This window comes from Xyrauchen texanus, chromosome 7 (genome assembly GCF_025860055.1).
Source record: "Xyrauchen texanus isolate HMW12.3.18 chromosome 7, RBS_HiC_50CHRs, whole genome shotgun sequence".
Lineage (NCBI taxonomy): Eukaryota > Metazoa > Chordata > Actinopteri > Cypriniformes > Catostomidae > Xyrauchen > Xyrauchen texanus.
The window spans coordinates 25938977-25966704 of record NC_068282.1 but is presented as its reverse complement, the minus strand read 5'-3'; the positions used below and the strand labels follow the sequence as shown (position 1 = coordinate 25966704).

At 38.0% G+C, this 27728-nt stretch overlaps 1 pseudogene; it reads right to left on the bottom strand.

The window, feature by feature from the left end:
* Nucleotides 1–637: 637 nt before the first annotated feature.
* LOC127646094 (glomulin-like) lies at nt 638–20118 on the bottom strand (annotated as a pseudogene).
* Between the last annotated feature and the right edge of the window lie 7610 nt (nt 20119–27728).

The following is a 27728-nucleotide window of genomic DNA, read 5'->3' as shown; positions in this document are numbered from 1 at the left end:
CCCAAAAATGACAGTTTACTCACCCTCATCTTTTTCGAAACCCTTATAATTTCTGTCTTCTCTAAAACACAAAAAAAGTGGTTAGGCAGGATGTTAACTTCAGTCACCATTCTCTTTCATTTCAAAAAGATGCAATGAATCTGAATGGTGACTGAAGCTAACCTAATGTTACTCCTTTAGTATTCCACCAAATAAAGAAAGTGAAATGTGTTTGGAACAACATAAGGGTGAGTAAATGATGACAACAGTTTAGTTTTTTTTTTTTTTTTAAAGGAAATGTTTTATGTTCCGTTAAGTTTTTATTGCTTGCTATACTTGTTTTTAACAGCAGGTGTCAGTGTCATCTCAAAATAGGTTGTGTTGCTCGGCAGCTCAAAACTGTTAATTGCCCTTCATATTTGTCCATAGCCTTTTAAAACATTCTCTTCCAGTTCATAAACTACAATAAATAAGTATAAACATGGTCAGAGAAAAAAATACAATCTTTAAGGATTTGTCTCGAATATGTGTATTGATATTATTTGTATTACAGCTTTGATATTACAATTGCAAACTACAGCATAGATAGATCATAAACTAGAGCTTAAATAAATATATGCAGTATTCAGTTCCAGCAGCAGCAATTGTGCCTCCTTGTTTATTTTGGACTCTCCTCTATGATCTCCTCTACATGGCCAACAAGGCTCTCCATTAAGTCACATGTAATCAGGGCACACTTCAAGACCTGCAATTGATGTAATATAATGTTACATATGACTTACTGACACTATTTTATTATATATCTGAATTCTGATGATTAGCAACAATAATTTAACCATATCCTGTGCCTCACGTGGCATGCTGCCAATCTTCTCCATTTTTACAATCATGCTCTAGACTGATCTCTTCCCAGAGGCCTCCTTAAATTCTATGGGAAACAAAGATGTAATACTAAAGACAATTATGACATGAAGGTTAAAAAAGAAAGGGTCAGCAATATTGGATGGATAAGTGCCTGTTACCTTTCTTCTTGATCTTTTTGTTCTCTCTTAAGTTTTATAAACTCTGTCCCATATTATGATTTTGACATGATTAGACACACTCGTAAGTGTAGCTGTCGGCAGTGTGGAACAAGTCTGTCCATATTCCGTCAGAAAATAACAAGGTGAGGCATATTAATAGAACATGATGACGATACAAATATAATAATATGATATATGTTGTTATCTCATTCTTTCCCATATTAATATTTACTGCAGAAGATTTAAAGACCGCATGACCCTTAAAAGCAATAAATAAAAAATATTTATATGAAAAGGAATCATTTTAAATTGCTTTCTTTCAGATTGAGTCCAGATATTTGGCACAGAGAAAGTTACGAACAACAGGTGCACATTGTGGTAAAAGTTGACGTGTTGATCATTTCCACATCAGCAAGCTGAAGCAAGGTTTAAGTAATTTATCAGGGACAGATTATCCAAATTAGGTATGTCAGTCTGTCAGGTTTAGGATCATTTTAGGAATGACACAAGATCTGCCTCAAAATATTGGACTGCTCGCCATCTGCTCTGCATTGTGGGATTGTGGCAGTAAACCTGGACTATACTCATAAATAAATGATGGTCAGGGATGGATTGTATCTATTTAGTGGGAGATCTAACATTTAAAATAGAGACAGCTGCCATATGTGGAGTCTGTACTTGGGTTACGATTCATGCCAATGATTTGTTGATAGAAAAGATAATTAGATCCATCAATGCATTATGCCAACTGTGTACTTGTTTTTACAGCAGTACTGCGCATTTAGAAGCTTGTCAGTTTCTTGTTATCTATAAGTTCACCCAAAAATGAAAATTAATCTCATAATTTACTCAGCCTCATGCCATCCTATATGTGTATGACTTTGTTCTCTAGAAGACAAATCAAGATATTTAGAAGAATATTTCAGCTCTGTAGGTCCATACAATGCAAGTGAATGGTGGCCAGAACTATAAATCTCCAAAAGTCACATAAATCAGCATAAACATAATCCATAAGACTCTAGAAGTTACATCTATTTCTTCAGACATAAATTATTATGTCTAATTGGTGGATGAAATATTTAAGCCCTTTTTTACTACAATCTCTACTTACACTTTTACATTCTTCTTCTGTTTTTTGGCAATTTACATTCTTCGTACATATCGCCACCTACTGGTTTGGGCTGGTCAAAGGTGGAGATTTAAAGAAAAAAAAGGACTTAAATATTGATGTTTCTCACCCACACCTATCATAGCACTTGAGATTATATTTATTTAACCACTGGAGTTTTAGCGATTACTTCTATTCTGCAATTATGTGATTTTGGATGATTAAAAGTTGTAGCCACCATTCGCTTGCATTGTATGAACCTATAGAGCTGAGACATTTTTCTAAAAACCTTCTTTTGTGTTGTGCAGAAGAAGGAAAGTCATAAACATCTGGGATGGGATGAGGTGAGGGGAGTAAATGATGAGAGAATTTTCATTTTCATTGCTTGAAGAGCTCTTTGTAAAACAAAAAGTATTTTCCACCTGTCCATCCCACATAGCAAGTAAGTTTCATGGTCCTGTGGGAGAATGATGGTGTCTTTCAGCAGTTAGACTAGCCGAATACACCCAAACCAGTCGCCCTTGTTACCTGGCTTTAAAAGCAAAGAAACAAGAACTATTTTCTCACATCAGTGATTCAGTGTTGTTTAAAATCCTCTTAACTGTCACTTTGGCACGTAGACAGTTGAGCATGTGGTTTATTTGCAGTAAGGTATCTGAGTATCTCGTGTGCTACCTTTCTGCACAGTTCCACTTGATTCTTGATGTTTTTGATGATGATACTCTCTAGACCTGCATGATGGGAAGTTTTCATGATACATCTTAAAACATACAAAATGGAACATATAAGTGATTTTTAGTTACTTTTTTATATTAACATGTACAGGTAGATTCCATTCACATTTAGCACTTTTTTTTCCTTTTTTTTTTATCCCCTTTTCTCCCAATTTGGAATGCCCAATTCCCACTACTTATTAGGTCCTCGTGATGGCAAGGTTTCTCACCTCAATCCGGGTTGCGGAGGACAATCTCAGCTGCCTCCACTTCTGATACAGTCAATCCTCGCATCTTATCACGTGGCTTGCTGTGCATGACACCACGGAGACTCACAGCATGTGGAGGTCCATGCTACTCTCCACAATCCACGCACAACTCCCCATGCACCCCAGTGCGAGCGAGAACCACTAATCGCGACCGAGGAGGATACCCCATGTGACCCTAACCTCCCTAGCAACCGGGCCAATTTGGTTGCTTAGAAGACCTGGCCGAAGTCACTCAGCATACCCTGGATTCAAATTTGCAACACCAGGGGTGGTAGTGCACCTCAATACTCGCTGAGCTACCCAGACCCCCACATTTAGCACTTTTAATAAAACACGTTACAAGCTTAAAAGAAGCATTACATTTTCAATCTTAAATACTGTAAATCACATTAAGATTGCAGAATATCTTACCCGAAAGATTTGTGCTTCGCCTCACCATTAAGCTTCTCTATAAAGAGCTGGAAAACCACAAGACTCCTTCCTCTCAGGATGGAAGAGTGGAAATGACCACAACATTTCAAAATGGCTGGTTTTCTACTTGAACATTTGTATAAATATGAATTGGATCTCAATTACAGTCAGGTCCATAAATATTGGGACATCGACACAATTCTAATCTTTTTGGCTCTATACACCACCACAATGGATTTTAAATAAAACGAACAAGATGTTCTTTAACTGCAGACTTTCAGATTTAATTTGAGGGTATTTACATCCAAATCAGGTGAACGGTGTAGGAATTACAACAGTTTGTATATGTGCCTCCCACTTTTTAAGGGACCAAAAGTAATGGGACAGATTAACAATCATAAATCAAACTTTCACTTTTTAATACTTGGTTGCAAATCCTTTGCTGTCAATTACAGCCTGAAGTCTGGAACGCATAGACATCACCAGACGCTGGGTTTCATCCCTGGTGATGCTCTGCCAGGCCTCTACTGCAACTGTCTTCAGTTCCTGCTTGTTCTTGGGGAATTCCTTCAGTTTTGTCTTCAGCAAATGAAATTCATGCTCAATCGGATTCAGGTCAGGTGATTGACTTGGCCACTGCATAACATTCCACTTATTTCCCTTAAAAACTCTTTGGTTGCTTTCGCAGTATGCTTCGGGTCATTGTCCATCTGTACTGTGAAGCGCCGTCCAATGAGTTCCTAAGCATTTGGCTGAATATGAGCAGATAATATTGCCCGAAACACTTCAGAATTCATCCTGCTGCTTTTGTCAGCAGTCACATCATCAATAAATACATGAGAACCAGTTCCATTGGCAGCCATACATGCCCACGCCATGACACTACCACCACCATGCTTCACTGATGAGGTGGTATGCTTTGGATCATGAGCAGTTCCTTTCCTTCTCCATACTCTTCTCTTCCCATCACTCTGGTACAAGTTGATCTTTGTCTCATCTGTCCATAGGATGTTGTTCCAGAACTGTGAAGGCTTTTTTAGATGTTGTTTGCCAAACTCTAATCTGGCCTTCCTGTTTTTGAGGCTCACCAATGGTTTACATCTTGTGGTGAACCCTCTGTATTCACTCTGGTGAAGTCTTCTCTTGATTGTTGACTTTGACACACATACACCTGCTTGTTCTTGGGGAATTTTCCCTTCAGTTTTGTCTTCAGCAATTGAAATTCATGCTCAATCGGATTCAGGTCAGGTGGTTGACTTGGCCATTGCATAACATTCCACTTATTTCCCTTAAAAACTCTTTGGTTGCTTTCGCAGTATGCTTCGGGTCATTGTCCATCTGTACTGTGAAGCGCCGTCCAATGAGTTCCGAAGCATTTGGCTGAATATGAGCAGATAATATTGCCCGAAACACTTCAGAATTCATCCTGCTGCTTTTGTCAGCAGTCACATCATCAATAAATACATGAGAACCAGTTCCATTGGCAGCCATACATGCCCACGCCATGACACTACCACCACCATGCTTCACTGATGAGGTGGTATGCTTTGGATCATGAGCAGTTCCTTTCCTTCTCCATACTCTTCTCTTCCCATCACTCTGGTACAGGTTGATCTTTGTCTCATCTGTCCATAGGATGTTGTTCCAGAACTGTGAAGGCTTTTTTAGATGTTGTTTGGCAAACTCTAATCTGGCCTTCCTGTTTTTGAGGCTCACCAATGGTTTACATCTTGTGGTGAACCCTCTGTATTCACTCTGGTGAAGTCTTCTCTTGATTGTTGACTTTGACACACATACACCTACCTCCTGGAGAGTGTTCTTGATCTGGCCAACTGTTGTGAAGGGTGTTTTCTTCACCAGGGAAAGAATTCTTCGGTCATCCACAACAGTTGTTTTCCATGGTCTTTCGGGTCTTTTGGTGTTTCTGAGCTCACCGGTGTGTTCTTTCTTTTTAAGAATGTTCCAAACAGTTGATTTGGCCACACCTAATGTTTTTGCTATCTCTCTGATGGGTTTGTTTTGATTTTTCAGCCTTGCTTCACTGATAGTGACAGCTCTTTGGATCTCATATTGAGAGTTGACAGCAACAGATTCCAAATGCAAATAGCACACTTGAAATGAACTCTGGACCTTTTATCTGCTCCTTGTAAATGGGATAATGAGGGAATAACACACACCTGGCCATGGAACAGCTGAGCAGCCAATTGTCCCATTTGGTCCCTTAAAAAGTGGGAGGCACATATACAAACTGTTGTAATTCCTACACCGTTCACCTGATTTGGATGTAAATACCCTCAAATTAAAGCTGAAAGTCTGCAGTTAAAGCACATCTTGTTTGTTTCATTTAAAATCCATTGTGGTGGTGTATAGAGCCAAAAAGATTAGAATTGTGTCGATGTCCCAATATTTATGGACCTGACTGTAGATACTTTACAGAAGAAATGGCTGAACTAGAAACCAGATGTTTTTTGTAGTTCTTGAGAAGTGTTGTCTGTAGGAGAGAATAAATCCCATTTGCGTGGACTTTGTGCTTTGTAACTTTGGCGATCTTTTATGTACACAAAGAGCTGTTTAACACTAAAGGAAAGGTAAAATCCCAAAAAGCATAATAGGTTCTCTTTAAAATAAAGAAGTGATCCTAACTGACCAAAGACAGGGAATGTTTCTATAATTAAATGTCAAAAATAATTGATTGAAAGTTATTTATAACTTTATTTGTAATTTCAAATGTATTGGATAATATTCATATATACTGAATATACAGTGGGAAGAAAAAGTATGTGAACCCTTTGGAATTATCAGCATGTATGTATATTGATATTCTTCTTAGTTACAACAATGAACAAACTCAGTCTGTTTTATCTAATACACAAATTAATGCATTGAACTTGTACATATTGAATACACCATTCAAACATTCACAGTGTAGATTGGCAAAGTATGTGAACTCATAGGCTAATTACATAAACAAAAGCTAAATAGAGTCAGGGTTAGAGCTATTTTGCCTTATAAAAAGCAATCAAATATTTTGAGTTTGCTATTCACAAGAAGCATCTGCTGAAGTGGACCATCCCTCGCAAAAAAGAGATCTCAGAAGACCTACAATCAAGAATTGTTGCTTTGCAGAAAGCTGGAAAAGGGTTACAAAGTTATCTCGAAGACCTTAGGTATTCATCTGTCAGCAGTTTGTCACATTTATAGACACAAATTGTCTATAAAGGGAGATGATTTAGTACTGTGTCTACTCTCCCTATAAGTCTGCATCCAGCCCAGGTGACTCAAAGGGTGCGTGCAAAATGCTAGAGTTAAAGCTAAAGACTTTAATGAATCATTGGAACTGGTCAACATCTCTGTTCATGAGTCATTAAGCAGGCATTGTGTGTACATGGCAGGACACCACAAAGGAAGCTGCTGGGCTCTTTTGCAATCATGGGTAGTGTAGTTCTTCAGCAGTATTTCCACTAATAAATAAAAAAAAAAAATAATTAGGTTGAAATAACATGACTGATGGCTTCAACGGAAGCATCTACCTTCAATCAACAAACTTGTAGCTCACGGTAGATCTGTCTTTAAAAGTTTAGGAGTTATAGTTAATAATCAACTCACCTATGAAAATAAATGAATGAGATTTTTACTTCTGCAACCTGACTGTTGAGCTCTGTACCATTTGTCAATAACAGTCTTTGTAAAAGTTCAAATCCTTTAAATCCTTCTTGTGCAAAATGTATCTTGAAGTCTTTAAACTAAAATAATATTTTTAACTCTGCAAGTGTTGGGGATTTTAACTGCTTTTAGAGGCCCAAGAGATTTGTGGCCTCAACAGTTCATTCTGTCTTTGAGTCTGGTAAACATGTGGTGAGAAGCAATTTTTTGTATAATTTGTTTTGAAGATTTGAGGTCTAACTGCAACTTAAAAAGTTTAGTGTCTAAAAACTGCAGGAAACAATTCCATTGTAATAGCCTGGACAAAAAGCAAGTGCCAGAACAATGGTTTCTTCTTTCCCCCTCAAAGAATGATAAAATAAGAGTTTAGGCCAAAAGTACAATACCTAAGCATATTTATCGCATTTAAGTGAGTGATATTAGTACCATTTATCCTGTAGTAAAATTCAGCAGGGGTGAATTTTCCATAGTGTTCACCTGTTTGTCCAGTTGAGCTTGGAGAAATGGTTAGGCTCTCAATGCAACTGAGCCATTAGAGAAAGAAAGGGAATTGATTAAGTTCACATGCTTACTGTACAATCTCCAATGCGTTAAATAAGGCGTGACTTGAGCCCTCATGCCTGGCCCAAAGTAGTATTTATTATTGACCTTTTAAGCATTACTTTAAGTATCTTATATTTTGCTTATTACTATTGCATTGGTTGAAACTGGTTTAAATGCAAACAACTTGAGAAGAGCAGCTCTTAGTTTAATGTCTTGGTTGTTAAATTCCTGGTAGACTTCAATTCTTGATTCTTTACCTCCTGTACAAGACGTTGTGCAAAGGGTCAGTATTGCAGTGCAGCATCGGCAGAGCCCATACTCATCTTCCTGTTCCTGTTTGTGTGAGTAAGGTACATGCAGCTTTGAAATCTGTTTCTGTAGGAATCCAGGGCCAAAGCCAATACAGGGGCCTTCGACTCTCTCATTCTCAACAGCACCAAATGGGAACAAACAGATAACGAATATCTGTTATTACTTTCAGAGGCTTGATTGGAGTTCATGTTTGTTTATTTTTATTAATGGAGTTCTTACCCACATCAGCTGTTAAATTACCTGACTGAATAAGAGGCACGAGAACAATAATGGAGTATGCAATGGCATCTGGACCAGTGTATTCCACGTGCATGAATAAAATATCGAGGAGTTCTTTTAAATCACAGATCAGCAATACAAGTTTATGTTTTGTCATTCTTTAACAGTAGTATTTAATAACCCTATTTAAGTAAGCATAATCTATCTCTCCTGTACGAGTTGATTGAGGATAGCATGACAGTGGGCAGGAGTCTGGTCCGTTCTCAGCACTTCATTCAATAGTGCAGACTTTAGGCCACTGTCCATAGAATTTACTAAGTGCTGGGAATTTATTAAAGATATATATATATCTTTAATAAATTCCCAGCACTATAAATCTATGTATAAATCTATGTATAATATATATATATATATATATATATATATATATATATATATATATATATATCTTTAATAAATTCCCAGCACTTAGTAAATTCTATGTATAAATTCTATGTATAATATATATATATATATATATATATATATATATATATATATATATATATATATATATATATATATTCTCAACAGCACCAAATGGGAAAGCATTTGTGGTATGTGTTGAATACCACAAAAGTTTTAGTTATAGTAAGTCACTTTCAATGGAGGTGAATGGGGCCAGTCCATAAACGGTAAAACTATGCACGGTTTCAAAAGTTTAACCACAAAATGCATACATTATTCATGTTAGCATGATTTTAGTGTAATAAAATCAGGGATTTACCACGTTACAGCATGCATTGCTATGAACTGGCCCCATTCTACTATTGTAGGTGGCTTACTGTAACAAAAAATTTTGCTTTTTTAAACAAAGAGGGACGAGTTTAATTATTTTAGTAGTAACCAACTTCATTCCACAAATGCAATTGATTGAGCTTTACTTGTATTGAACACTGATCATTCATTTAATTTAATTAATTAACACATATATACAGTATTCTGCAAAAAACTGAAATTATGTGATTCACAATCATGATCATGACAGCATTGTGTTTGATGGACAATGATTCCATATTTTAAAATTGGTCATTTGAAAATAAGGTGTATTGGTGCACTTTTAAGGTCTGCTTTAAAACAACTAAGACTTTCCTTACTGTGTACATGTATGGAAAAGTGGAGCAGTGTAAGAAATGGGTGAATCAACAGCACTTAAAGGAGTGCTCCTACTAAGAGGGCTTACAGCAGAGCAAGAAATCTGACAGAAAGTTCTGCCAATCCCAGCAGAGTCATATCTGAAAAATTTGCCATGTAACTATGTTGTGGTACCTTCCTGTCTCTCAGGGACCAGAAATTTAAAATGGCACCCCCTTGTTTTAATTTTGTATGCATATATATATATATATATATATATATATATATATATATATATATATATATATATATATATGTATATAAGTCAAGTATCAAGTCAAGTGGTTTTTATTGTCGTTTTAACCATATACAGTTAGTACAGTACACAGTGAAACGAGACAATGTTCCTCCAGGACCATGGTGCTACATAAAAACAACATAGGACAAACACAGGACCACATGAGACTACACAACTAAATAAAATACCTATATAAAATACCTATATATACCTATATACATATATAAAGTGCACGTGCAAACATGTGCAAAAGTACGGGACAGTACAAGAAATTTCTGACAATGAACAGGACCAGTACACAGTATTGCTGCACAGTCGTGAGTCAGCAGAGTGAACAGCAGTGGACTGAGCACACAGCCCTAGGGGGCCCCAGTGCTCAGTGTGGTGGTGGTGGAGATGCTGTTCCCGATCCGGACAGACTGAGGTCTCCCAGTCAGAAGTCCAGGATCCAGTTGCAGAGGGAGGTGTCCAGGCCCAGCAGATTCAGCTTTCCAATCAGGTGCTGAGGAATTATCGTGTTGAATGCTGAGCTTAAATCTATGAACAGCATTCGAACGTATGAGTCCTTTTTGTCTAGGACTCATACGTTGAGTGGGTGAGGGCCAGATGGAGGGTTTTGGCGATGGCGTCGTCCGTTGAACTGTTTGGACTATACGCAAACTGCAGTGGGTCTAGTGAGGGGGCAGCTGGGTCTTACTGTGCCTCATGACGAGCCTCTCGAAGCACTTCATGGTGATTGGTGTGAGTGCGACGGGACGGTAGTTGTTGAGGCAGGACACTGAAGACTTCTTTGGCATGGGGATGATGGTGGTGGCCTTGAAGCACGTTGGAACAATGGCGCTGCTCAGAGAGATGTTGAATATGTCGGTAAGAATATCTGCTAGCTGGTCTGCACATCCTCTGAGCACTCTGCCAGGAATGTTGTCTGGTCCAGCAGCCTTCCGTGGGTTGACTCTACGTAGAGTTTTCCTCACATCAGCCGTGGTAAGACAGAGCACCTGGTCATTGGGAGGAGGGGTGGTCTTCCTCGCCACCACGTCATTCTGCACTTCAAACCGAGCATAGAAGTCGTTCAGCGCATCTGGAAGGGAGGTATCTTTGTCACAGGCAACATTGGTGATGGCCTGGATGCCCTGCCACATGTGCCGCATGTCACCGCTGTCCTGGAAGTGACTGTGGATTCTCTGGGAGTGTGCACGCTTTGCCTCTCTGATTGCCCGGGACAGTTTGGCCCTAGCTGTTCTTAGGGCTGCCTTATCTCCTGCTCTGAAGGCGGAGTCTCGGGTCCTCAGCAGCGTGCGGACCTCCGCAGTCAACCACGGCTTCTGGTTGGAGCATGTGGTGATGGTCTTGGAGATGGTCTTGAGCATTCAGCAGTTCGCTCATAGCCCCATACAGTTAACAGAGCGCTTCCTTAGCATTAGCGCTGGGAGGAATGTAAACTCCGGTTATGCAAACAGTGGTGAATTCCCGTGGTAAATAAAAAGCTCTGCATCTAACAGTCACAAGCTCCAACAGTGATGATCAGTAACTAGAGACTAGCATAGAGTTCTTGCACCATTCCGTGTTGATGTAAACACACAAGCCACCACCACAAGTCTTACCGCAGAGATACATACATATATATAGATATATATCTATATATATGTAAGGAATAAGCGCAGAGTGATTGTTACACCTTGGGTGTGCATTTTTTTTCAATAATTCAACAGGCCTGAGTCAATTATTCCACTTATACCACAGTTACCATACATTAAGTCATCGTTCGGGGTTTTACCTCAAATCATGTTCTGGTTTTCGTCCCTAAAGAGAAGAACTATTTTCTTTCACCACAAGTACAGCGTCTTAGCCTGTCATAGAGTCATAGCCTTCGTTGCTAGTTCGAAAACGTCACTTTGGATTGCGGGGCTTGGGTTGCTTTACTGGAGCACTTACTGGAGAAATAAGGTAATATAATATAATAATATTAGTGCATTGGTGCGTGTGTTTGAGTTTGTATTTGAGGGATCGAAAGAGAGAAACTCAGAAACTGAGAGATATCGCTTCTGGGATTACCTTTTTTGTTGCAGCTCTCGTCAGAAGTAAAATCGTGTGTATTTGTGAGCAAGAGATCACGTGTGGAATTACATGTGTTTAAAGTGGCTCTCATCAGGAATAACATCGCTTCAAATTGCCAAGGTGTAAGTTTAAGTTTACTTCTCAGCAGCATCTAGTGTTGCCATTCTTGTACAGCTTTTCCATTGATAAACAACTGTTTACAATCCCAGTGAGTCCAGGCACTGCACTGAATTTGCTCAGAAGAGTTTGTGGGAGCGTGACGGTGCTTTCCAATATAGCTATGTGATTCTGATTAGGGCAAAATACATTGACACATAAGAAGTTTCACATATTAAAAAATGTTTCGGATAATAGAAACGGTTGTATTGATCAAGTTGCAGAGGGTGCGGCTCTATTTGTTGGTAATGACATGAGTCTCAATGTGTGTGTGTGTGTGTGTGTGTGTGTGTGTGTGTATGTGTGCAAGCTTGGGGAGTAACGGAATACTTGTAACGACGTTACATAATCAGGATACAAAAATGTATCTCACATTAATCACATGAAATAAATTTTGCACATTGTGCACAACCACTTCCCAATGGTGAGCCGCGCATTATATAATGTATGAACATACAAAGGTTGCATAAAGAGTACAGCGCTTGCACGAGATGCTCACACTTTTTCAATAAGGCTTTCCCACTCCAAAGCCCACACATTATGCGCAACCGCTTCCCAATGGTGAGAAGCAAATTGCCATTTGTCACGTTAAGCGGATGTGTGGTGATCTCTTACTGGCATTCCAACTGGGTGCTAAAATCTAAAATCATAACATTTGCACGTCAGCCACCCCATATCACAGGTGTTCTGTCTTCCACGGTTTCATCCGAAGACACGCCGGTGTTTTGAGTCAAAATGCACAATCTTCCCTCAAAGAAGATTTGCGTCTGTCTCTGCCCGCATGTTCACGAAATATATCGATGCAGCCCTCGCCCCCATTGAAAATGAATTGTGTGTGTGTGTGTGTGTGTGTGTGTGTGTGTGTGTGAGCGCACGGTTAGTACAAGATAGAGAGAACAGGGTGACGGCACCAAAGTCAGTTTAGCAATCTTGGGAGAGACGGGAACCGTTAGTTTCACTCAGAGACGCAGTGAATGGCTCGTAATCCGTCCGCCGCGGTCGTTGGTTCTTTAATGGAATAACTCTGTGTGCCGGTCTCACCTGCAATGATGGAAATGCATAAAAAGCCATGGTTGGGTGACAACACAGCAATGAGCAGCAAATTAGCAGCAATGAGCGGACTCAGCGGAGAACGCAGGTAGAATGGTAGAAGGGAGGCAGTTTCCTCACTCTGTCAGCGGGCGGTGCAGTGGCTGATTCTTGGCAGGTTGGCAGCGAATACTGTTGCTGGAAGCAAGATTTAAAAGGAATCTCCAGGGTTTTATACTCTCGATGACATCATGGTTGAGGGATTTGTTCTGTTGTGTGTTTCATCCAATAGGAATTGAGAGTTCAATCCTTCAGAATTTCACACCTAGGTGTAAAGTGAGCCAGGCTTGATGGGATCTGTAGTCTGTTTGGACTCCCTTTGTTTGATTTTGGCGCTGTTGTTTGTGTTATCAGAGTGTTTTTACAGGCCTCAGTCAGGCTTTATGACTGTGTGTAGTCCTGCCTTTCTCTCCAATCAGAGCACATGAGGCCCAACAACATGTAAACTGATATATGCTATGTCTTTGACTTCCTGATAAGAACTATTGTAGACCCTGATTTCTGGTGTATAGAGACAAACCAGGTTTGAGCAATAGGATTTAAACAGCAGCTGTGAGGTTTGCTCTGTCTATTACATTGTGGTAAAAAGCTATAACAAAAGGCACAATGTAAATATTACAGGAAAGGGGAGGCTGGTTGCATGTCAGCTTCAGATTTGCCTGTGGCTAATTGAAGACTGCTGATTTAGTGTTTTTACAGAGAACAGACTTTGTATATTTAAAGTCGAGAGATGGAAACTCTCTCACAGAATGTTGACAGACCAACAGTTTTGTTGTTTTTATGTGGTCAGCCCATGTCTTTTGCACACAATGTTCAAAAGGTGTAGCACTGGAAATTTGTATGAGATAATTTAACTTGTTTGTTGATTTCCATTTTTATAAAGCAACATATTCTTATAAATCAACCCCACTGGAACCAACTGAGTTTTTACTTATTGTGTAATGTGTATTGTTATTGTGTAATTTTCATGAACAAATGTACCACAATAAAGCTTCAGGATAGTTGTAATGGTGTGAAAAATGTATAATTCATCAAACTTTGTTAAATAGATGGGTTGCTTCTCAATCAGATGCAGAGAGAGATTGAGCAAGGGATGATCCACATTTCATTAAGGTGGGGGAGGTTGGAATATTAAATCAACACCAGTATTTAATTTAACATCAGCGCCCAGCAATTAGTCTTTGTGCTTATCGAACATTATAATAGCACTACTTCCCTGTACTGCATGAGTTTGATTAAGAAAGATGTGTTGTGTTCTTTTGTGTTACTGATTTGGTATGAACCCTCTTTCTTCAATCAATGGTATATTCCTCTCGTGTTGCAATCTTCAGTTTGCGGGAAGCACTCTGAAGAGAGGTACAGGTGAAACTCGAAAAATTAGAATATCGTGCAAAAGTTCATTAATTTCAGTAATTCAACTTAAAAGGTGAAACTAATATATTATATAGACTCATTACAAGCAAAGTAAGATATTTCAAGCCTTTCTTTGATATAATTTTTATGATTATGGCTTACAGCTTATGAAAACCCCAAATTCAGAATCTCAGAAAATTAGAATATTACATGAAATCAATAAAAAAAAGGATTTTAAATACAGAAATGTCGGCCCTCTGAAAAGTATAATCATGCATATGTACTCAGTACTTGGTTTGGGCCCCTTTGCATTAATTACTGCCTCAATGCGGCGTGGCATGGATGCTATCAGCCTGTGGCACTGCTGAGGTGTTATGGAAGACCAAGATGCTTCAATAGCGGCCTTCAGCTCTTCTGCATTGTTTGGTCTCATGTCTCTCATCTTTCTCTTGGCAATGTCCCATAGATTCTCTATGGGGTTCAGGTCAGGCGAGTTTGCTGGCCAATCAAGCACAGTAATACCATGGTCATTGAACCAGGTTTTGGTACTTTTGGCAGTGTGGGCAGGTGCCAAGTCCTGCTGGAAAATGAAGTCAGCATCTCCATAAAGCTTGTCTGCTGAAGGAAGCATGAAGTGCTCTAAAATGTCCCGGTAGACGGCTGCGTTGACTCTGGACTTAATAAAGCACAGTGGACCAACACCAGCCGATGACATGGCTCCTCAAACCAACACAGACTGTGGAAACTTCACACTGGACTTCAAGCATCTTGGATTGTGTGCCTCTCCATTTTTCCTCCAGACTCTGGGACCTTGGTTTCCAAATGAGATGCAAAATTTGTTCTCATCAGAAAAGAGGACTTTGGACCACTGAGCAACAGACCAGTTCTTTTTTTCTTTAGCCCGGGTAAGACGCTTCTGATGTTGTTTGTTGTTCAGGAGCGGCTTGACAAGAGGAATATGACATTTGAAGCCTCAGTCCATTCCTTGTGAAGCTCCCCCACACATTTGAATGGCCTTTTCCTGACAATCCTCTTACAATACTGTAACTCCTGACAATACTGAACCTTTTCACAATATTCTAATTTTCTGAGATTCTGAATTTGGGGTTTTCATAAGCTGTAAGCCATAATCATAAAAATTATATCAAATAAAGGCTTGAAATAGCTTACTTTGCTTGTAATGAGTCTATATAATATATTAGTTTCACCTTTTAAGTTGAATTACTGAAATTAATGAACTTTTGCACGATATTCTAATTTTTCGAGTTTCACCTGTATGTTTCTCCGTTAATGGACAATTCAAACAAGGTTTTAGAGCATATTAAATAGAATTTATTATGAAATCAGAACAAAATATGGTGGTAATACTGTTGGTGACCCTGTTGTGTGTTAAATAGATGGTTCTTCATGTTTAATATAGTACATAAACTGTATTGCTTTAAACGTGCAATTGTGTCATATTTGTATGAACTGTTTACATTTTAAGTATCAATTGATGCCCTGTGTTGGTTTTCATGGGTATGAGGATGCCTGTTAATGTTGATTTGGGTTTCACTTAATTTCATTTTGATGAGAAGAGTGGTTAAAGAGCAACATGCAGGTTGAATTTATAACTGAATTAATACTTTATATTGTCTGCAGAGGTCTTTTAAAAACACAAATGTAGAAATTACTAATGAAATCTCATTTGATGTAGAGATTTTGATGAAAATGTGCTAGGCTTTGGAATACGCCTTTCCCGCTATAGCAACGCGTCATATGACGTAGGGCGAGGCAAACAAAAGCGCTCGCGGTCAGCTCTCTCATTGTTGGGGGTTGATGTAGTTAGAGCAGTAGTGAGAGACAGAAAGTTTTAGATCGAGTTTTAGAGAAGCCATAATGGTAAATTATTATGTTTGTGCTGGTTGCACGAATTCCAGCCTGTCAGGACATCGTGTCCATCATTTTCCTTCTAGGAAAAACAAGGCTTTTCGGTCTTGAGTGCGTTTTGTGCAGGTGAAGAGAGCAGACTTCACTGCCGCGTCTGTTACCACACACTCGGTCGTTTGTGGCGCACATTTCACTCCGGAGAATTATCGACCTGGAGATTTGTTGGAGTCTCGGATGGGATTTCGGAGTAAGGACCACGTGAGGCTGATTACTGATGCTTTTTCCTACTTAGGTAAAGTTGGTTTTATATTCGCACATTCGCGTTAAAGAACTTTTTCAATTAAATAGTCAATAAAGCTATTTTTTTCAGATTCGAAGCAGCTACATGATATTGACAACAAAGGTTGTGAACTACAACTTTTTTTACCATCGATCAAAATGGGCAAGTATATTTTTAAGCATGTACTTTAGAGATGAATATTCAATGTGTGTCGTAACCAAGATAGTGACCGTCTAAAAAGTTCATATTGTTTTTCATCGTGTGCAAACAGACAACTACATTTTAGCCAACTGCAGATGTAGCCTACTGGCAAATATCTCTCACATTATGTGTTCTGATGCTATAGAATGTCCTTTAGCAACAAAACCTGCATTATAATGATGGTGTTTATAAATGTGTTTATGAAATAATAATGAATGAATCTGTACATGAACTGTAATTTGGTAACAATCCAGACTGTAGAAAGGAAAATCATGTTTAATCTCCTGAACATAGTTAATTGCTTCATTTTACAACCGTTTATATTTATTTATTTATTTGAGAAAAAAAAATGAAAAAGAACTGTGTAAGTGTGGTGGTTTTAATAATGACATATGATTTATTTCAAAAGGTTTTGAAAAGCATCGAGACGACTGCTACAAAGCAAGTTGGATCATCTTGTCTGGACCCTACAGAACATACTACAGCCCATGTCTTGCTGTTTTATTCACCTCTGTTTTTCTGTTTTTATCTGTGATAAAGAATGTGTAACAGTGTTCTCCAGGTGTTGAATAAAAAGAATGGCTAAACTCTATTTTATGTTTTCCTGTTGTATGACATCTGTGTTTAACATGGAACAATAACACAATTCATGTACATTGATTGATGTTTACAGTTCTGCAGAAATATTACTGTCCGTGGTACTGAATCCATCAGATTATTGACAAGTACTCAGAAAACATTACAGCAAACATGATGTTTAATTTGGGTGTGGATTTTGGAATAAACTGCTGCTTCAATGTAAATGTAATAAGTGACTTATCAAGGTATTCATCAATATTTTTCTTTCTAAATATCACGTGAGTTGAATGACTTCTCTAGGCTTGTGAGATTTTACTTTGTTATAGAAGTTACCAGTGTAATTACTGAAATGTTCTTTTCATGTATTCTTTAATGTCTGTATCTGATATCTGAATGCAGTAACAGTGCTTGCTAATTTAGCCTGGCTTCCAGAAATGAATCTGGAATCAGCAATGTTGAGATATTTTGTTGATATTAAGTCATTGAAGGAAAATTATATTGTCTGTTTTATAAAGGGAATTATGGGGCGGAGATAATTTGCCAGGACAAGTGGGGTGAGGCATACACACATTGTCTGGTACCCTAAAAGTGTCAGTCAGAAAGTTGTTTATTTTATGTTCATCTTAATACAATACACAATACAGAACTGCACAACATGTCCCTTCTGCAAGAGGTTTAGCTAAGAGAACATTCATTTGTCACTTTATTCTGAGACATTCAAGCATTTGTGTCTGTCTATGGACACTTAAAGACTTCTAAATCAGTCAGCTACATTTGAGGCATACAAATTAATAAAAGAAAAGCAGCAAGCATACATTTCAAATGATAATAATGGTAAACACATCAAACTAATAGTAATGTTTCTTACAATATGAGTGATTAGATTTGGTTAAATTATATTTAATATACAAATGATTAAATGATAAAGCATAAGCAAAATTGATAAAACATAAGCAAGAAAATATATATACGTATGTATTTTTTCTGCTTCATCAAATACATACATATTTTTTACAATTTAAACACACTTTTAGCATGAGCTCCTCTAACTGAATAGCTTACAAACACAAACCACAAATCCATGGTTCCTCTTTTGGTGGCAGATTAATTTCGAGGCACTGGACATGAAACCACCTCTGGCATAATTCACATTGAACCTGGAAGAAAAATAGGACATTGTTAGATTTATTCAGAAACTGTTGTAATTATGAAATGTATTTGTGAAAACTCATTTTCTCTTCAATTTCTTTTCACTTTCAACAAATAGGCAATAATGACATAAAGAATACCCAGGTGCAGAGCTCCTCTGTTTGGTCCTTAGTGTCTTTTTGTCCACATACAGAGCAATACTCATCTCTCGACACTGCAATTATGATAATGTAGATAATTATACTCCATCACTCTGTCTCTGGAAATAAACTGTTCTTTCAAAATAGTTTGCCAATACCTGATGCCTGCAAAATTGTTTTGGCAACATTTTTCCTGATGTGGCACATCTCCTCTTTGCTGGGTATTATGTTGATGCTCTCAGGAATTTTTGGAAAGTGCTCCACCACCTGCTTGGCCATCTAGAAGGAGAGCGGAGAACATTACTAGTCTCATATGGGAAAATGTGAGAACAGTGTTTATGTAAAGTAGTTTTCCCTCCATTTACCTGCATCACAAAGACACCGCAGCTGAAAGCATCCTCCTGGAACGAATGGTGTATTGTCCCAGGCTTCCACATAGTGTCCACCCAGTCTTTTCTTCCATGCTGGTTTCCTCTCTTCCTGAAATATTCCCTGTTGTAGGAAAAATACAGTGTGTGGGGTTGTGGTGGTCTTCAGCAACATCCATATGCTAATATTCCAATATTAGTGTTGTAGATCGAAAAAGGTTACAGATTTTTTAAACAACATAACATACACAAATTTTTTGCATGCTTGTGTGGCAAGTTTCATTTCATCACTACCACGTTGAGGGTCAAGTATGAAAATGGTGTTAGTTGTAGCATGTAGACACTAAATATTAAAAAAAAAAAAATAAGAATTAGTCATTCAATTAAATGTCTGTGAAAAGGTCAAACATTTATGTATGGGTGTATCAATGTTTATCTGTAATAGTCATACAACACAATAATTGTATTTTTTACTTATAATATATTTTTACTTACCACAAACCTCCAGTGCATGTGTCTGATATTTACAACAGAGATGACCCCATCATATTGCTCAAAGTTGACCTATATATCAGAAATGTAAATAAACGTATAAACGTAAAATACATGTACATATAAAAATGCAGAATCATAAGTAGTTGCACTCACTTTTTTCAAACCTTGTCGTATGACCTGGTCTTCTGGGCCATTTAAAATGACACCTGTGGTGTAATGGCTTAGGTGGTAGATATTTGCACCCTTTGCATTAAGTACAGCTCTTAAATAGCACTCGATCGTCTGGGGAAAAAAAAAGATAAATCATTGCAATTATTCAATTTATTTAAATTAGTACGTACATTGAGAAAAAAACATTTAGTATCTGGCATTTACTTTTTCTTAGGTACAACATTTTTTATAGTTTATAAATGTATATGTATAGTACAATTTTGTATTTACTAGATATTTTTGTTATGGTATGTGTACCTCTCCAAATAACCAGTCATGCGGCTTCAGTGTTAGGAACTCCTCGTGATGTAACAGGAACTCCAGATTCTGATCGTCAGACTTCACAATGGCTACAACCAGTTCATTGTGCGGTTTTGTCCATAACATGTCAATCTGTGAATGTTACACACTTCATATAGTCAATAATAAGTTAGCTGAATATATGCAATAAATAGTTTCATTTGTTGTACTAACTTAATTACCTCTTCCTCTACAGGGAGTGCCTCTGCAGGAAGCTGCATTGGCTCAGGACTTGACTGTTTGTGGCTTTTTGGCTTATCTTTGTGGATCCTTCTTTTCTTTTTTGGTGGAACAGGCATTCTCTGAGGAACAGAAAAGAATTTGGATTTGGTGTTTGGGAAACGTTCTTCCTTCTTCTTCATCCAAGTTTCTTGACACTGATCAAGGTTCAGAGGTGGCTCAGGCTGGAGCAACAGCTTTTGAGGAAGGTTATGCAGAATGATGTGCTCTGTATGTCTTGTTTGCAGAGACTGATGCATTTTTCTTATGAAGATTCCTGGTTTGACATTTTGTTCTTTATGCATTATGGAATGTTTGACAATTCCAAACCACCTTTCTATGTGACAATTGGTATCTCTTGTTTTTGGTAGTGTCAATGTTGTCACCAAATCCTGTTCACAAGATTCATACCTACCGGTAGTCAGGTCTCCCAACAGCAAGCCACTCCAAAGAGGAAAAATGGCAAGGTAGGTATCAAAGAGGACAGTGAGGATGCCCGGACAAAAGTATGGGTTGTCCTCTTTGGCCAAACATGTCTCATCACCTTCCTCTTCTTCCTTCAGCTCTTTCATTGCTGGAAGAAAGCAGTGAATGGTGATCTGCCAATGATGGTCATTGCATGTCTTCTCTCTTCACTTTCACACATTTCCCAGTCTTCAGATTGGGAAGTTTCTTCCAGTGTATCCTCTTTGGATCTTGAAATGACACTCTCCAAATCACACAGACTTTCTTTGACAAGGTTTGTGTTTTGTGGGGTTGTGAGCAGGCCACAAAATGCACGGAACACAATTCTTGATTCAGTCATGTTGTTGGCATTTTGGAGTCTTGCTGAAAGCATACGTGGCAAAGTCTCTCAGTCCTTTGTCATCTGTTTGCCTAGAGATTGCCTGTCTGACAGCTTTCAAAATGTGTGCAGAGCAAATGTGCAAGACAGTATATGACTTCATTTCATCCCATGATGTTTTCCCAATGCAGAACTTGTATGCTCTGTCGAGGTAAGAGCTGATGTGCTCTTTGTTGAAAGCAAGCATTACACTTTGTATTAAAGCCCAGCTGTAATCAGTCTCGACCTGGTGAACATTTATTTGTGTGTATTTTGACAAATGCAATGTAAATTGCATGAGCCAGAATGTGATTGGTGGTATTGAGTGATTGTTGGAGAGCATTTCACAGATGGGAAGAGGTGGAGCATCTCTAGCGTTCCCTGGAAGAACGAGTGCATAGTACAGCACACGCTCGGCTGTTCCGGTATTTTTGACACAACTCCTCCAGTGGCATCAAGATAGAGGGACACAGGAGACTTACTTCGCAAATGATGCACAAGAATGCTGATGCCAAGCTCGGTGTACTGAATGAACAATGAACAGATTCATACTGAAAAGCTGTACGTAGCCTGGTACCTTGAAGTATTTTGTGTCACATTCCTTGAGCAATGTCTGCATTAAGTATATTTCCATCATGACATTGGAGTGAATGGACTCCTTTTTCCTCATTTCTGAGCCTATAACTTTCAACACTTTTTTATTGAGAGATTCCGTCATGTTCCCAGCCAGGAGCTGCTCGTTTGGTGTTGATTGTAGTCGCTGTAAAAACACTGACTGGGTCCATGCGTTAGGGCCTTTGCTATTTTCCCTCTTTTTAGTTTGGTTGCTGGCCTAGCCTTTTTCTCTGAAAGTTTGTGGTGTATATCTCCAGTTTGTTGGACTAACATTTTCACATCACATTTTCCCAGTGCAGCAGGATTATTTTGCATTGTGAAAGTGTATTTGGCTGGGCAAGTTGAAAATGTGCAGACTGCCTTTATATGTATTAATTACAATACAGTAATACAGGCTACAGTTGCCACATTAGAAGTAATTGAATCCATAATGTTTGTAATATTATCCAGTGTGTTATCAAAAGGTGTGATGAAGTACAGCCATGAGGTTCTGTGCTAACAGAGTTTGATGGTAATACAGTGAATGATTTCACTCTTTGACCAAATCTATACAGTAGTGGACCTTTACAGATGAAGGTTGAGTTACAATAATGTAACTACCATTTTTACAGTATCACATGGCATATATACTGTAATGTAAAATGCATTTTATTCCATCTGTCTCCCTTCCACTGATGCATCTCTGATCAATCTGATGTTTTCATTGAGTGTTTCCTCTCCCTTACACTCTATTCTGCTTTACAGTGTTTGCACAAATGACAAATTTATCTGTATCTCTCTCTCTCTCTCTCTCTCTCTCTCTCTCTCTCTCTCTGTCACACACACACACACACACATGCTTGTGCACACACTTTGAACATTGTGGTGGTTAATATCTATAAATCACTTATGTAAAAATAATTCATTTGGTTATCCATATCGAAAAATTGCAAACAAGTTCTATAGAAACTGTGTATTGAATCAATATCTATAGAAATGCATAGGTGTACCAAATGATTCATTGATTAACCATTAAGATCATTTGGATTAAATAATAGACAAATGTAGTAAACTAAACAAGAAGAGATGCAAATCAAAAGTTTGATAGTAAGAGCTTTCTGAAAGACAGTGACTGTGAATGAAACATTTATGTAGATGAAACACTTATTTTGTGTTGTGAAAAGGATACTTTGTGATTTTGTGAATTGTACTTACACAATTGAAAACATGATGAAATGTTTGAAAAAAATGCACTTTTGATGATCTGTTGTGATATTAGCACTAAGACTTTGGAAAATGTACATCTTGTGAAAATAGTACCAAAGCTGAATAAAAACTTTTAATACTTTTGTTATCTTAAACAAATAATATAAAATATTGAAATAAATAAGCACACTGTAAAAGCTTCTTATTTATTTTAGTATTGTGATTGAATTATTTTACCTTGATCTGCGGGTTGGATTTCTTCAGTCCCATTGGTGTGATGTTCTGCAGCCAGATGTACTTGTTCTCTCAGGCCTCTGCGGTTATGATTCCAGACGACCCATAACCAATGGCGATTTTTCTGTGTGTCTTCATTAAGTAAATCTATGGCAAGTTGGGACCATATCTCTGAGGAATATTCTGTGTTTCTATTCAAAATATCAGCTTTCTGCAGCGTCTTTATCATAGAATCAATCCCTCCAGCCTGTGACCATAGATCTGATCTTACAGGTGTGGTGCCTTTTTTAGGCCTCCCCATTCTACAGTGTGAGAGATAGTGTCAAAGTCTGACTATGCCGTTCACATCCCTATTCACTGTCTCACAAAACGTCTGTCCCTCTCTCTGTCTCACAGAGTCATTGTTTCTGACTCCATCTGACCAGCAGATGATTACAGTATGAATAACAACGGAGATGGACAACATTTCCCATAAGAAAGTTCCCATAACTTTCTTATGGGAAAGTTTGGAGATGGACAACATTTTTACCCTATCAGCTACTTGTGATAAGATAAAACAAAGTTCACATCGAGGCCTGTGGTAACTTTCCATTGTTATTCATACTTTCTTTGGGGGAATTAAAGTCGTTATTTCTGGGAAAGACAGGCACACACAGCCAGTGTATTGTGAGCTGAACACGCAGTGACACGGGCTGGACTTGAATGACCCAGATCAATTAAGGCCACTGGGAGCAATATGGAGCTACACCGACGACCATGGCATCCTATGAGACTTCTTGGACACTGCGGTCTGAGAGCTACGACATGCGTACTGGTTGTTCTGTCATTATTGATTGTTTTACTGCTCACTCCAAAAAAGGCATTGATCCTGAGCCTGTGAGGATGATGATGAATGGTACTGCTTCAGTTAACCATACTTTGCGACCGAGACGCAGTAGGAGAAACAGCAGAAGATTTTTAGCAAGCTTATCTGAGTCCTGGATGGACCATCCCAGCCCTCCTCATCCATATGCTATGAACCTGTGGTGGAGACTAACCAACCATACAGCAAAGAAAAGTGGGTTTCGAACTGCTACGTGTGCACACAGTTCGCGCACAGTACCGCTGGAGCGGACCTGTGGCCGCACCAAGATCACAACACATCAACCTTCATGGCTACATTGGCTGTGGCAGCAGCTTTATATAACGAGAATACTATCCTCTTTTTAAACAACAAGGAATGGACAACAATGAAGGTGTCAAAAAGAGTGTTTGGCAAGGCAGCAGTTGTTTCGGAACATACCAACTAATTTCACATGTTACAGCAGAGTTTCAGGAACTTATGCTTTAGGGGAAACACCAAAGAGTAAATGCAACGTAATCTACAAAGAGAATGACTGTAATCCTATCACACAACAACGTTGTTATAGATGCTTATTTGACCCTACTATTGCCGTTGGGAGTTCGACACAAGCTGTAATGGCTTTCGAATACTTGAAATCACACAAAGCCATACGTGATGCATGTAAGGCTGCTTGTGCAACTGTGCATGTACCAGATGAAGAGGGCACAGGAGTACTAGAAAATGTATACTGGCAGTGTGGGTATGCAATCTATGTGTCTCTGCCTATAAACTGGACAGGAACATGTGCTCTAGTTCAACTGCACGGAGGAGCAATGGTCATACAGCACCAACCACATGAAGTTATGAAACCAAAGAAAAGGGGACTGCTTAACATTGTGCAAGACAGCCCAGTGCCAAGAAATCATCACATCTGGAACATAGCTGAGAAATTGCTGGCTTGTTTTGTGCCTGGAATAGGTGTTGCATCAGTAATGGAAGAGGTACAGGTAACCAGGTATGAACTGATTTCTTTCATTGACACGACAAATATTATGATGGAAGGCATCAAGGAGGAGCTGAGAGGACTAAGACTCATGGTTCTGCAGAATCGTTTAGTTTTAGACCAACTTACGGCATCACAAGTTGGCGTTTGTGTGATAGTGGGAGAAACGTGCTGCACATACATTCCAGATAATGATGCAAAAGGCCATGTCATTGAAGAAGGGATACATAATTTGACCTTCATGTCAAAGACTCTGACAGATCGGGAAACTAATTCATTCTCTTTTGGATGGGGATGGTTTAAAGGTATTTTTAGTAATGTGACAAATGCGATGATGATGGTAATTTGTATAGTTTGCTCGTTCTTGTTGATCTTGTGTTTGTGGCCATGTGTAATGCAATTGATTAGAAATGCTGTGTCATCTACGTTTCAACATCATCATGATTTGCATGTATGTGACACATATGATTCCAGTCAAAGTGGCAGTGAAGATGACATTTAAACTTAATTACCTAGGGTGACAAGGTAATGATTAGAAGGATAAGAGCAGATGTTATCTGTGGTACGAGATAACTGTTGTAAGAGTTAAGAAGAAGGGTATATGTTAGCTTGCTTAAATGTAAGAGATGTCTCACAAAAAAAAAAAATTATGGTGTGTTTTGAATCCATGTAAATTAGCATTTCTGATGATGTACTGTTGTAATGTAAATACTATGTGTGATCAAAATTATTTAGTTCATGCATGCATGTAGTTTACTGAGTTAATCTTAGTTTCAAATTATGAATTATATTTTGTGCTGAAGGGTTGGGGTCAGAATCCCTTGTCTCTTCACTATATCTATATATCCTTTTGAGTTTTTACATTATTCCTATAACAAGTGCGAATCAAGTTATATAATCATTACTATATTCAACAATATAATCATTACTATATTCAAAGAGTGATTCATATATAGTTTTAATCATATTTTGTTGTCAGCATTTCTACCATTATATTTTTAAGTGCATTATGGTGTCTGATTTTTGTTGACCAAGTAAAGGTTACAGGGGTCAACCTCTATGTGATTTACATGATCTAGTTCACAAAATTTTACTTCTTTCATGTGTATGTCTCTAAAGAATAAAGTATAAATGTATAATTGTTTAGATTTTATGTTGTCTTAGCCAATCAGAAGTAGCAAAGATGTAATGCATGTCCTTGTAAAAGGTATACTTGTTTGAGATTTGTTTGTAAGGTAGAGTTGTCACGACTCCTGGTCTTCTTTCATCATATTTGGTCCTGGATCTGACAGCTGTTAACCCTATAATAGTGCTAACCTTAAAAAACACTTAAATGTCAGCCCCTTTTTTGTGCATAGACATAAAAATGCACTAAATTAAAATGACGACTCGTTGGGCCATGATTTCTCATTAAAATCAGATGATTTCCTATAGAATGTAAGGGAAATATATAGTATATTTTCAATATTCTAGTATGTTTTTCTATATCAAAATACATATATGAGTTACCAGGCCTTTGTGTGACCCAGGAGAGAGCATGTGAGGTCACTAAAAGTGTTGATGCTGCAGAGAACACAAAGAATGGTATATAACCTTGAAAAACAGGTGTATGAGCAAACAAAAACAAAATATGAATGGTGTCTTGTATGATATCTTGCAGCTGGAGTTTTTCTGCCATGATGTTTTTCTTGCTGCCATGATGTTTTTCTTGATGAGCTAAAAATCTGTGGAGCTTGCATTTTCTTTCATGATAATGTGAAGGAACAGACAAGGCCATGAAATAAACAAGGCCGCCTTACTGTAAGGGTTCCCATGAACTATGACATATGTCCAAGATATGTGAAGTTACCAGCTGATGTATGTTTTCTTTTTAATAGATAGGCGGGGGATTTTCCACCAATATTTCATTAATGAAGGAGATAAAACATATTGGTGGCGAGGGAAAGAAACAAGGCAGTGACCTTGTTAGTCAGAGATAGTGGGTAACAAGATAACAAAAAGGTATATAACTGAGAACTTAGGAGGATAATGTCAGAGCGGACAGCTGGTCGGTCTCATGTTTGTTGGTGTTCAATAAACTACAACTTTGGCATCTGGAACTCAAGACTCTGAGAGTTTTCTTACAACTTAGAGAGATTCATCGTGATATTCCACGACAATAACTCTAGAATAACCTCCCTTATAATGTTTGGGGGCCCAGAAACACTATCCTAATTTAAATCTAGATTAAAGACACATCTCTTTAGCTAAGCATTCGATTAACACATATCATAATTTTGTACTATGTGATGAAATAGTAAAAAGTGCACATGACCATCTTTTGCCTGAAATAATATGACCAGCAGCAATGCTAATCTTTCTCCTGTTGTCTCGTTGTTTGTATCTCAGGATGCTCAGCATATTTTACTAGAGATTACAGCAGCTCCAGTTCGGATCCAGCCTCACTTGGTAAGACTTCTAATGACATCAACACTCTTGAAGACAATGTGTTTAAACAATTTTCAGATGTTAAATGATATTTTAAAGTGTTTAAACTAATTTCAGTTTTATGTCAGGTGGTACAACAAAAATATTATGTTGTACCACCTGACATGGAAAGTGTACCACCAACCTACCCATACTTGAAATTAGCATTTTTTATCAGCATTTGAGAGAGCTTTACAAACTTTTCACTCTGCCAAAGAGATCAGTTAGGCTCCTCTGGATGATGCATTATCATGTTTACTGTTATTACCTTGTAAATTCATAATAATATTTGAGAATATACAAATTGCTGGACAAAAGTTTCTCAATTACCTCAATAGATTTAAAACTACTGATATTTATAAAACAAAAATAATAAATAACATGAAAGGCTTCAAACCTAAAATGATGGCACTGTTTCAAATTTTTTATTATTAAGACACCATGTTAAATTGTTTTCTTAGTC